The sequence below is a fragment of the Myotis nattereri genome (genome assembly GCF_964212035.1).
Source record: "Myotis nattereri genome assembly, chromosome: 2".
In the NCBI taxonomy this organism is placed as follows: Eukaryota; Metazoa; Chordata; class Mammalia; order Chiroptera; family Vespertilionidae; genus Myotis; species Myotis nattereri.
The window spans coordinates 185,303,450-185,314,503 of NC_138076.1; the positions used below are offsets into that span (position 1 = coordinate 185,303,450).

The following is an 11,054-nucleotide window of genomic DNA, read 5'->3' on the forward strand; positions in this document are numbered from 1 at the left end:
TCAATTCTCTTCTTCATTAATCTAGAGTCAAGGTTATTCTCCTAATCAAATGAAAGCAGAAGAATGAAATTTTCAAGTCATTTTTTCACAGCTGGGTTGTGTAGGCTTTGTGCCTTCACTCGAAATTCCCAGAACTAGGAGCGTTCTCTCTTTCTTTTTCACCTAAAATAAAAGTAAGCTTTAAATAATAACAGCTAGAAATCAGCCGATGTTTTGGCACACTCTGAACCTGTGTTATAACATTATTGCATTCTGCCTCTACTCTAGTGGTTCTTTATATATTTTTAAGGCCTGGAACCAATACTCTGTTCCCAAACCTATCATATAATGCTTTAGAAACAGAGTGACCTACTTTATAAACCAATCAACAAACTCAGTTGTATCACCTACTTGAGAATTTATTAATTTCATGGCACTTCACCTTTAAAACAATGTGTGAAGATTTAGGTCACATTTTGATAATCCAGCCCACAGAAGCCTAACTTCTTTTTATTCTCTGGTTATATCTGAACATTCAAGAGTATAATAAGGAGACATATTATTCTATATCATGAGCTCAAAATGTAATTCATTGTTGTAAAACTAAAATTTTACTGATGCTCTTCTGAATTATATAATCACCATGAAACCGTACCGCAAAAAAGGATCAGAAACATAACTGACAGATTAGATAGATGATAGATAAATAGATTAGATTGATAGATGATAGATGATTAGATAAATATATAGTCAGGTAGGGAAATAGGTAGATAAAAAGATTTTTAATATTGCAAAAAGATGGCCCATTCCCTGCTGAAGGCTAGCAGTTTACGACCACAAGAAGTGGGAACTATTGATTCCTGATACATGGCATTTGATATTGGTCAATAGGGAAGTTTTGATATTAAAGTTTGATTTTGTTCTTTGCCTGGTTACTTTAGGGGTTTTCCCATACACTAGTCATGTGCTGCCAGTCAGATGCTTACTTGTCTTTGTTAGTTGATTCAGAGTTAAACAAACAGGTTTCTCTGCTGTCTTCCACCTCTTGCCCTGTCTTTGTGGTCCAGTGACCTTTGAGCCAATCAATCTTTCCTTCAGAGTCATGGCTTTCTGTATCTAGTTATCATATTTAAAATCTATGCACATACTTTGGAGCAAGATACAGTTTTCTAAAAAAGGGGTGCTCATGAAATGTTTTCTTGGAAGCACAGAGGGAAGGCTATGATTTTCTAGCCAGCACAGAGGCACCACAAGTAGTGGACACTTTTCCTCTGCTGGTTTAAGGGGAAGACTCAGGGTCTCAGCGTTTCCCTTGTCTGGCTGTGATCACTCACATATTGTTAATGGCCTGAGGCACTCATACATTTCAGGGAGCTCTCCAGCCTTCTCTTGAGCTAATTCCTTCCAGAGCCTCTGTTCAAGTGTGACTCATCACTTTACAAAGCCACTGCCTCCCTCCGCTTCTCCTGCCAAATGTGGAGGGCACGTCTTTCCCACTGGATTCCTGCCATTTCTTTCATACATTTGACGTAATCTTCTTTCCCATTGTTTTTGTGCTCGGGCTGTGTAGAATAGCAGGCAAAAACAATAGAACAGAATCTCAAAAACCTAGAAGACAATGCTAAGATGTTTTCTGTTATCCTGGGGTATTCTTTGGTCATGAAAATATCTATCAGTTTTTGATTAGGGAGTTTCAGTTTAGTTCTGTTCTGTTTGTGCTTGCTTTGGTGGAAGAGTAGGGTGTTACATGACTTCATAATATTTAGAAAAGAAGGAGAAATTGGAGGAGATGTTAACAATATAATAAGATATGCCCAGCTGGTGTGTCTTGGTGGTTGAGCATTGACCTATGTACCAGAAGGTCACAGTTCGATTCCTTGTCAGGGCTTATGCCTGGGTTGCAGGCTCAATCCCCAGTGTGGGGTGTGCAGGAGGCAGCCAATCAATGATTCTCTTTCATCATTGCTGTTTCCATCTCTCCCTCTCCCTTCCTCTCTGAAAGCAATAAAAATATATTAATATATATACATATTATTATATATATATCACAAGATATATATATATATATATCACAAGATATATATATATATATCACAAGATATATATCACAAGATATATATATATCTCACAAGATATGCTGAAAAAGTAAAGAAAATTTGTTTTATTTTAACAGTACAGAGGTCTTTTATTTTATTTTAATTTTTACACCTATATTGCCATGAATTCGTAGAAAATGGGTTCCAGCACCTCAGGCTCCTTCCCATTGGTTCTCACAAAGTGTGCTTCTCCGGGTGGAGCAGGCTGGCACATCAGATGAACCCACATACCTTTCTCTCTGCTTCTTTTTCTGATCATTTTCCTTCACACATTTCAGGAAGCTATCTCAGATCTTAGAGTGTGTAATATGCTCAACACGTACATTAATTCTCTTGGCAAGAATCTTGCCCTTAACTTTTTTGTCTACAGCAATGCAATCACATGCTGGGTGACACTGCAGACTCTTCCAGTTTTGCCATGGTAATGTCTGTGAGGCCTTTCTTTTTTAGCAGTGCCCATTCCCTTGATGTCTACAATATCCCCTTTCTTATAGATTGGCATATATGTGGCCAAGGGAACAACATGCTTTCTCAAAGGCCTATAGACATACAGTGGGTACCTCTCCTATTTCCCTTTGTGTTAGTCATTTTGGCTAATTATTAGAAGAGGGTAATTCTGGCAGAAAAGAAGAAAATTTTTAATCAAAAAATAATTGAACATTTTAGTCAAATTTACCATCTAAGCAGACTCTAGGCCTTATTAGAGATTTCATGGCAACAGAAATACTCATCACATCCAACTTTGCCTGAACATTCATCCATTAATTATCCCCACTCTTCTCAGTAATGTCAACCTTTTCCTTTCATCTGGCATCTTTCCCTTAACCTATAAACAGGCTCAAGTCTCTCCCATTTTAGGAAGCAGTTCTTCCTCAACGTTGCCTCCAGTCTAGCACCTTCTCTGTTTTAAATGTTTTATAGCAGCTCAACTTGTAGAATTAACGATCTATATAAACTATCTCTACTTTCTAATTTAGTTCTTACCCTTATTGATTACAATCCCTCTATCCCTCCATTATTGCTATTCCAAAGTGAGCTTCTACATTGCTAATTCCAGTTTTCTTAGTCAGTACTCCTGGATACAAGTGACTGAAAAGTCAATTCAATTAAACCAAAAGAAAAATTATTTGTATTATTGTGGTCATTATTATTATTTAGCTCATTTACCTAAAAGAGTTTGTGGAGCTAACTTCAGGTCCAGCTACCCCAGGACTCACTGTCACATTTATGACTCTGTCTCTTTCTATTATGGCTTTATTTCTTGGCCAGTCCATGCTTTATGGTGGCAAAAGGTGACATGGACCTCTAGACTCATATTCTCAATGCTCTAAATTTAGCAGGGGGAGGGGGGAAGAAAGTTTGTTTAATTATATCTCCCATGTAACTTTCAGGGTTAACTTTGGTAGGCTCGGAGTAAGTTACATACCCATTGCTAAATCAAGCAGTCCCAGGGGCTGCAACATTATGATAGATTAAGACCTGTGTCGTATTAACTTTGGAATCAAACATGGCTTTGAATTTCAGTTCTAATAGTGTTTATTAGTAGTAAAAATATAACTACACTTTATAGGTAATATCTTTTCATCATAGCTACCATGTAAGTTACATGTTAGACATTATGGAGATGATAGATGCTCAAAGAATTTAAGTAATTGGTTCAACTCTAGAAAGTAACAAAAAAGATCTAGGATCTGAACTCAAGTTTGTTTGGTTTCAGAATTGTGCTCTGTCCACTGCATATGCTGAGATACTGTACCTAAAGACTCATCACAGAGCTGGCAAGTCTTAACTAAAGTGGTTCCTTTTCTTTTCTCTGCATGTGCTATTCTAATCACATCATCACTCTTGAATATTATGTCTTAAAAGTCCCGCCATAACCTGGCCTCTACCTACTTTAATGCTTTCATCTCTAACCATTTTACCCAGGTCCTTCTGAATCATTGGTCATTCCTTCAACATACCAGGTTTCCTCACTTGTCTGAAATTTACAATATAAAATATATTCATTTCTGTCTGACTTCCTTTCCCCATGGCATATTATTCATTTTTCAGTCTGACCTCAAGCATTTACTTTCTTCTGTGTTCCCCTGCAGTCCATGCACACTCCTATTATGGAACTCATTTAATTATATTGTTGTAGTTCCTATATGGTCTCCCATTATGCTGTGAAATCTTCAAGGCAAGGCCATGGATTAGCTCATTTTCTTTTCACATCCCCAGTGACACAGTGAAGGTGCTATACAAATGTTTATTGAGTAAATAAATGTAGATACAAGGAAATGAGTTCCTTTCTCCCAGACTGGCTCAAACTCCCTTTCCCAGCATAAACTTTGTTAGACACAAGGAAAACAAACCCCCTTTTCCTTCCACCCAGTTGATATTGATATTACTTCCTTAAATAATCTTCATTTTGTGCTCATTCCTCTATCTCTATTGCTGGAGCTACAGCTTTAGTCTCGGTCTTCATCATTGCCTGGATTATTGAAAGAGTCTCCCTTGCTTCTACATGGACCTCTTTACAAACCATCTTCCCCATGGATGCAAGAATGATATTACTAAAATGAACAAAAAATCCTTCGGTAAATTTCTATTCTCTTGAGCACAAACTCGAGACTTTTAAAATGACAAAGCTTTTTAAAACTGCCTTTGTCCACCTCTTTGGTGCCTTTATTATCCCCACATTCACATCTTATATCCCAGCCATACTAAAACTATTTAAGCCATTCTGCATGCACCTATCATGTCAAGTCTCTTCATTTTTTCTTGTTCGGTCGCCTTTATCTGGAACATTCTCTCATTGTGTCCACTTGGCAAGTACAAGCTCATAATCATCATAACCATCATTTTATCTATGAAGACTTGCCAGATAACCCTACATATAACTAACTGCCTCCTTCCTTTCCCCTAGAGGTATATACTTTTATTTTAAAAAACTACAAACCTTTAATGCAACTCTTATATTTATTTATTCTCTTTTTCCCACTCAGTGGTGAACCCCTTGATAACAGGGACTGTGTCCTATTCATCTCTTGTTCCCTGGCACCTAGCCCAGTGCTCAGACATAAATATTTGGTGGTTGAATTGAAAAAAAAAGGAAGAAAGAAAAGACAAAAATACAGAAAGAAATATCTCCTTTCACTTTAGTTTCATGCCTCTGAGATGCAAATCCCTAAAGAGAAAAATCTCTGGAAGAATAAAAAAGAGAAGACTCTTATCTAAATCAAAATTGCTTTTGTAACAACAGCATCTGTTGCAATATAGTGAAGTATATATGTGCATGGCCTGGAGTTTTCACTTGCAAGATTTTAATTCTCCCAGAAATAGCATTTCCTTTAACTGACTTAGAAAAACCATTGACAATTGCCGGGGAATAAAATCCAAGAAGTTTAAATTCTTATTCTGAGCGCTAACAAAATTTGTTTTGAATAAATTAATTATTTTTGATAAATAAATATTTTCCTTCCTTAATAGTTGTCTTGATTCCTAATGGAAAGCAGGTACAAACTTATCAAAAACATTTTGTCTTAAATAGATACGAATTATATTACTATTTCTTCAATTTATATTTTGTTCCTAAAGCTAGTAGGTGCTTATTAAATGAACTCCTGTCTTTCTTAGTTTTATTTCTCTCTTCTTTCCTTTTCTTCAAAATATCTTAACAAGTAGTTTAATACTTCCAGTTTCTGCCTAACAAGTATCTTAATGCCTTGCTATCAGTATAAAGTTTGATACCTTCTTCTACTGAAATTGCACCAGCTAAGCAAATAAAAAACCTTCCATAGTACTTATTGAAAAATCATTATTGTGGAAGAGTTATGAAATTCTTGCTAATGACCCTCAAGTCAACAAGTTGTATGGCTTTTTATATCCGTGCTTTTCAAATCTTTTTATTGGATTCAACACTATTGAATTTATTTTCTAGAAAATCTTTCTTCTTTAGCATCAGTGATGCTGCTTTCTTGGTTGGTGATACACTGTCCATGATTGTTAATTGGGAGAATGCTTTTGAAGACTGACTCTATTCCTCCTGGCCTGAAGAATTTAATTTGACTGTTGATGCTAAGCAGAGAGTCCCAGGGATCAGAGAGATGAAGGATACGTTCAATCCTGTTGGATGGTTTCACAAGGAAGTAGAGCTCCCTACTCAGAACCTTAAAGCATCAAAAGGTCACTAAGATATTTGGGGACTGAGCGCCACAGTTCTGAACAAACTTTATTCTTTTATTCTGCTTTATTCTCTCTTATAGTCTTTTGTTGTTGTTGAATGAGAGATTATGAGGAAACCATGTAAATTTACCAGGTGTACTGGTTAATAATGTGGATTTTTTTCAATAGATAGAGTTACACATATGTTGGTATATATGCGATTTGATATGTATGCTATTTTGTTGTATTGACAACAAGATTCAAAACTTCATATGTCAAATTTTCTGAAGGTGTTAACATCATAGAGATTTTTACACTTAAAAATGTCAAATTTTGTGCCAAAAATAAAGCATGTGTGGGAAGTTTTAATTAATTACTTCATTTTGAAGAAAAGTGCTGCTGAAAGTTATTGTATACTTCAGGAAGCTTATGGTGAACATGCTCCATCTCAAGATACTTGTGGACGCTGGTTTAAACACTTTAAAAGTGATGCTTTCGATGTGAAAGACAAAGAACGTCCAGGTCAACCGAAAAAGTTTGAAGACCGACAATTACAAGCATTATTGGATGAAGATGCATGTCAAACTCAAAAACAACTTGCAGAAAGATTAAACGTTGCTCAGCAAACAATTTCTGATCATTTACAAGCAATGGGAATGATTTTAAAGGAAGGAAAGTGGGTGCCACATCAACTGAATGAAAGACAAATGGAAAATCAAAAAGTCACCAGTAAAATGTTGCTTCAACGGCACAAAAGAAAGTATTTTTTTGCATTGAACTATGACTGGCGATGAAAAGTGGATTTATTTTGAGAATCCCAAATGAACAAAATCATGGGTTGATCCAAGTCAACCATCAACATCGACTGCAAGGCCAAATCACTTTGGAAAGAAGACAATGCTCTGCGTTTGGTGGGATCAGAAAGGTGTGGTGTAATATGAGCTTCTAAAACCAGGTGAAACCATTAATATTGATCGCTACTGACAACAAATAATTAATTTGAACCACGTTTTCATCGTGAAATGACCAGAATGGGCCAGAAGACACAGCTAAGTAATTTTACTTCATGATAACGCACCGTCACACACTTTAAAACCAGTTAAAGACGTGTTAAAAGATCTTTCCTAGGAAGTATTAACCCAGCCACTGTATTCACCAGACCTTGCTCTTTCAGATCACCACTTGTTCTGATTGATGGCACACGCACTTTCTGAGCAGCACTTCAAACGTATGCAGAAGTGGAAAATTGGGTCTCTGAATGGTTTGCCTCAAAACAAGAAAAGTTCTATTGGGATGGTATCTACAAATTATCTGAAAGATGGGGAAAATGAGTAGCTAGCGATGGACATTACTTTGAATAAAGCACTTTTGATGTTTCTCTTGAAATTATCATGTTTTCTTTGGTTACAAAATTCGCATTATTAGAAAATCCTCTGAAACAAAGCATGTATATTACATGTATATAAACATATAAAAATGCATAGATTATTATTCATCAAAACACATATTTTAAAACACATTATATTTTAAGTTTTTTTGAGTTAATTTTTGAAATAAGCAATTAAGAGATATCTGATATCTATGCTATACACACACACACACACACACACACACAAATATCACACACACACACACACACACACACAAATATCTACATATGCCTAATGATCTTAGGATAGTTTTAAAATATGAAATCCAAAATAGATTAAGTATTATAGCTATAAAATGTTGTTAAGTATATATAAGCAATTCTAAATAGAAAATTAGAAATACTTATCTTGGGAACACTTCTAATCATTTCCAGTTCAAATTGATTTTTACTCAAATAAACTTTTAAAACTTAAAAAAACAGAAATATTTATCTATTTATTTTGTTCCAATTGCTAATATATTCAATTCAATTTTTTAAATTTCAAACGTAACAATTTCTTATTCCCTGGTTGTTTCACTACTGAAACATTGGGGAAGTATCATGAAATAATTTTTTAGACTATTTGGTATTCTGTAGACTAAAAAAATCCATTACACTGAATTTAAACATTTTGAAACTTTATGTTAAACTGATTTGCCACTGATGCTTTATGTATTCTTATCTCCCAAATCTCCTCCAGCAAAGAATATCCTTTGGTTTAAACTCCATAGTTGTAAATGGAGCTGTGAGATTCTTTTAAAAGTGCTTCCAAACATTGGTTAATCTTAAATTTTACTTTTCATGTAATTTGGCTTCAAATGCTCACAAAAGAGACTGTTTTACTTATACTGGAAGCTATTGGCTTGAAACTCTACTTATTAACTTGAGTACAAATAAGTAATTGTGTGTTCAATTTTACACGCTCAAAGAAAAAAATAGAGGCAGGAAGAATTATCAACATGAAATTAGAGCTAAATTTCACATAGGAACATTGCTAGTTCTCTGTGAAAATCCACTTCTAAAATGAACGTAACAACAGGACACAAATCCACACATTAATATGAATATTCACTGATAGGACACATTCCCAGTTTAGTTTTAAAGGAACCATGGGGAGCACTTTATTGGCTCATGAGTAAAGGTAATAGATAGGGCGGTTTATTATTTTGGAGCATATAGGACATAATCTGAAATTGCAGTGTTTTCATGATTTCAGCAAAGACAAAGTATGCCCTATGTGTATCTCATGGTGACTTGGAGTAGAGCCAAAGTACACAGCACTGGAGTTCTGAGAGTTAAATCATCATATACTATCAACCTGAACAACACACAGTGATTCAAGTCATTTGCCCTGAAAGCAATTTAGAAAGAAACTCAAGGCTGGCTAGAACAAGTCCATCAGTGTTTTTAGGAAAGCAAGAATGTGGGAATTTAGTTTTTCAGAGGGACTCTGAAGTATCCATGTAAACAAATGCAGTGTTAATTATTAAAAATAAGTTTCTTTAATAATAGGTCAGTTAGGTCTTTTAGAGGTAACTTTTATGCCATATATTTAAAACATTTATTTCTAACTTAGTAAAAGCAACATAAAAACCATCCAACTTAGTAAATCCTTAAGTCCAAAATAAGATGAATGCTGAAAACATTATTTCATATTTTTAAAATACTTGATAAATTTTAATTCATCTTTAAATAGAATTTAGTCTTGTTCAGAAAGTCTGAGAAGTCTTGGCTTAATAACTATATTTTAAGTCAGTTAATGGGAAGTAACTAGAACATGCTACAAATGGCTGATGGTAATCAAATAAATGTACCTATTAAAAAATACATGTACCTATAGCTGTGAGGGATCTTGTTATTCATCAGTGAAAACACCTTTTACAACTACATTTGATTCCCCACAATCATTCATGCTAAAAACCATCCAAACCAAAAGTGGACAAATATTTTCATCCTGTATTAAGCGATATTATAAAGGCCTGGGCCTGATAATGAAGTGAAAAACATTTACTGGCATACCAAGGTGGTGTAAAAATAGCAATAACTTTGACAACAAAAAGCTTAGTCAATTCATAGTAACAGTCATTTTCTGCATTAAAGATGAGATCTATATTGCCTTTAAAATCATCAGAAGATGCTGCAACCTAAAATGGTATTTACCTTAAAATTTATACAATAGAAAGCATTTCTGGTGAGGAGAATTTAATCTATACCAATGCATAATGGTATAATATTAGAAATATAAGGCCTATTAAAATACTCAACTGCATTTAATTGCTGAAACTATACCTCTGAAGAAGCTCAATGCTACAAATATGTGATGAAATCACTTGAAATCTATGGTATTTACCTAGTTTAAATGAATCAACCACTAGTTAGAATCCATTTCAATTTATCTTATTTATTGGGGGTGGGGGAGAACAAATGTTGCTGGATGATTACACAATTTATATCAATCCCTTCAAAACCACCTTGGGCTTTAACCTGAGGCTTTACCCTTTGATAAATAAGATGCTAATTTTTACAGGCTTTTTAAGTGACAACCTCTGAGAACCACTGAGAAAAAGTTTTACTTTATAATGCTGGAACTGCAAAGCAGATAGAGAAATATGCTTCATTTATTTCAGTGCTAGAGTGCAAAGAGCACATAGATCTAAAGAGTTATAGGATTTGGGCTACAAAGACAGGTTCCTGTGCCTTTTGACAATTATACTTGAAATGAAGTATTATACAATATTTAGAAATGTTGTTATATTTTCTAAAATACTGATTATATGTATATAGAACATTGTTTAAAGCCCAATTTTATGGTTCTTAAAAAATAAGGGGGGAAATAAAAGCTAATTTCCTAGAATATAGTCATGGGTCTCTACAATTCAAAGATATCATACTTCTACACTTGCTTTGGTTGATGACTAGCTGTGAAGCTGAAAAAATTGTTAAACTATTTAACTGCCAGGTTCTTGAATTTAACTTCATTCAATATGTGATGTAAAGATAAATTAGAAGTGTATAGTTAGTGTGTTACAATTCTCAAGAAATGGTCTGTGTAAAATGCTATAGAATTTAAGGATAAGAAAATGGTTAATATGTTAGGACAAAAACATATTGACAGAAATACTTTTAAAAACAGTAGAAATACCTCCAAAAAACTAAGCATGCATTTCAGCCAAATAGATATATTTTTAGAGAATTATGGAAGAGACTTAAGGTTTTCATATTGGTGTTATGAAAGTATTTTCTTTAATGGTATTTGTTACAGATTTTTTTAAAATGCGTAGACATTAACTCTTGGACACTAAAAACTAAAATATGTACATATTTCTGGATGAAAGTAAAGATAGATACCTCATTCATGAGTCAAAAGGTTTAACATTAATATGTCAGGTCCCCTGAAATTGATCTATAATTCACAATCATAT

The 11,054-nt window shown here is 34.3% G+C and overlaps 1 pseudogene across 1 annotated transcript; it reads right to left on the reverse strand.

Moving 5' to 3' along the window:
* Window positions 1-2,187: 2,187 nt before the first annotated feature.
* On the reverse strand, window positions 2,188-2,663 carry LOC308513964 (large ribosomal subunit protein eL21-like; annotated as a pseudogene). Its single transcript has one exon. The product of its transcript is annotated as a large ribosomal subunit protein eL21-like (transcript).
* Window positions 2,664-11,054: the final 8,391 nt, after the last annotated feature.